We start from the raw sequence: 2,617 nt of genomic DNA on the forward strand, positions 1-2,617 counted from the left end.
ATAATTGTAATCAGGTGAGGGGCAAACAGAGCAGCGGAGTCCCAAGTCTGGCACTTGTATTCTCACCCTCAAATGGAATGTCCGCACTTCCTGTGGTTTAAATCCAAGGTGCAATAAGAATAGGTTGATTCTAAGGTCCAGTGAGTATATCTTAGACAAACTCCTTCTGTATCCTTAATATGTTTCTCCTCACATAAAAGCCTCCATGTGAGGAGAAACATGTTAGGATACAGATATGGAGGCAGGCATAAAGATATGGAGGCAGGCACAGAAGATAAGGATCCAGGCACAGAAGAAATGGAGGCAGGCACAGAAGATATGGAGGCAGGCACAGAAGATAAGGATCCAGGCTCAGAACAAATGGAGGCAGGCACAGAAGATATCGAGGCAGGCACAGAAGATAAGGAGCCAGGCACATAGAATAAGGAGCCAGGCACAGAAGATAAGGAGCCAGGCACAGAAGATATGGAGGCAGGCATAACGATATGGAGGCAGGCACAGAAGATAAGGAGCCAGGCACATAGAATAAGGAGCCAGGCACAGAAGATATGGAGGCAGGTGTAAAGATATGGAGGCAGCACAGAAGATATGGAGGCAGGCACAGAAGTTATGGAGGCAGGCACAGAAGATAAGGATCCAGGCACAGAAGATATGGAGGCAGGCACAGAAGATAAGGAGCCAGGCACAGAAGATATGGAGGCAGGAACAGAAGATAAGGAGCCAGGCACAGAAGAAATGGAGGCAGGCATAAAGATATGGAGGCAGGCACAGAAGATATGGAGGCAGGCATAAAGATATGGAAGCAGGCATAGAAGCTATGGAGGCAGGCGTAAAGATATGGAGACAGGCACAGAAATTATGGACACAGGCACAGAAGATATGGAGGCAGGCACAGAAGATATGGAGGCAGGCACAGAAGATATGGAGGCATGCATAAAGATATGTAGGCAGGCACAGAAGATGTGGAAGCAGGCACAGAAGATAAGGATCCAGGCACAGAAGAAATGGAGGCAGGCACAGAAGATATGGAGGCAGGCATAGAATATATGGAGGTAGGCACATGAGATATGGAGGCAGGCACAGAAGATAAGGAGCCAGGCACAGAAGATATGGAGGCAGGTGTAAAGATATGGAGGCAGGCACAGAAGATATGGAGGCAGGCACAGAAGATAAGGAGCCAGGCACATAGAATAAGGAGCCAGGCACAGAAGATATGGAGGCAGGTGTAAAGATATGGAGGCAGCACAGAAGATATGGAGGCAGGCACAGAAGTTATGGAGGCAGGCACAGAAGATAAGGATCCAGGCACAGAAGATATGGACTCAGGCACAGAAGATATGGAGTCAGGCACAGAAGATAAGGAGCCAGGCACAGAAGAAATGGAGGCAGGCACAGAAGATATGTAGGCAGGCATAAAGATATGGAGGCAGGCACAGAAGATATGGAGGCAGGCATAGAAGATATAGAGGCAGGCACAGAAGATATGGATGCAGGCACAGAAGATATGGAGGCAGACATAGAAGATATGGAGGCAGGCACAGAAGATATGAAGGCAGGCACAGAAGATATGGAGGCAGGCATAAAGATATGGAGACAGGCACAGAAGATATGGAGGCAGGCACAGAAGATAATGATCCAGGCACAGAAGAAATGGAGGCAGGCATAAAGATATGGAGGCAGGCACAGAAGATATGGAGGCAGGCATAAAGATATGGAGGCAGGCACAGAAGATATGGAGGCAGGCACAGAAGATATGGAGGCAGGCACAGAAGATATGGATGCAGGCACAGAAGATATGGAGGCAGACATAGAAGATATGGAGGCAGGCACAGAAGATATGAAGGCAGGCACAGAAGTTATGGGGGCAGGCACAGAAGATATGGGGGATGGCACAGTAGATATGGAGGCAGGGACAGTAGAAATGGAGGCAGGCACAGAAGATATGGGGCAGGCACAGTAGATATGGAGGCAGGCACAGAAGATAAGGAGCCAGGCACAGAAGATATGGAGCCAGACATAAAGATATGGCGGCAGGCACAGAAGATATGGAGGTAAGCAGAGAAGATATGGAGCCAGGCAAAGTAGATAAGGGTTTTTCAAAGGAAAAAGGAGGACTACTGCACCAGTTGTATTATTATTTCATATCCTTGAGAGAAAAAAACACATATATTTTTTATATGGTTCATGAGTGACTATATGTTTTCATCAACTCGTAGAATTGGGACTGCTGCCTATTGACAACCTCTATGTTTAATCAAGAAGAGAAAAGAAAAAGGACAGGGGTTGTCTTGTATGGCGCACTGTTCTTAAATTAAAATATGAGGAAATAATACTGCGCACTGAGCAACTAAGCCTCTGTTGATGGTAAGCTGCTGCACAAGAGGGTGTCCTTCCCTCTTAATAATAGCAATATACAGAAAAAATATACAGCGCTCAACCTTCTATATAATGATCTTGTGTAGAATTGTCCCAATATCACAATCCTGCATATACAATATAAATTACTGGTCTTAAGTTGATGACTGCGATACACTTAGTGCAAAAAATGCTTTACTGAATGTAAAAAGACATATATAACAAACTTACATAATCAGTCTGATACACAAGTAACTGAAAA

The 2,617-nt window shown here is 45.6% G+C and overlaps 1 pseudogene; it reads left to right on the forward strand.

The window, feature by feature from the left end:
- Nucleotides 1-465: 465 nt before the first annotated feature.
- Nucleotides 466-1,416, forward strand: LOC148511431 (uncharacterized; annotated as a pseudogene).
- The last annotated feature ends 1,201 nt before the right edge of the window (nucleotides 1,417-2,617 follow it).

Source organism: Taudactylus pleione, unplaced genomic scaffold (assembly GCF_031769625.1).
Source record: "Taudactylus pleione unplaced genomic scaffold, aTauple2 ptg000306l, whole genome shotgun sequence".
NCBI classification, from domain to species: domain Eukaryota; kingdom Metazoa; phylum Chordata; class Amphibia; order Anura; family Myobatrachidae; genus Taudactylus; species Taudactylus pleione.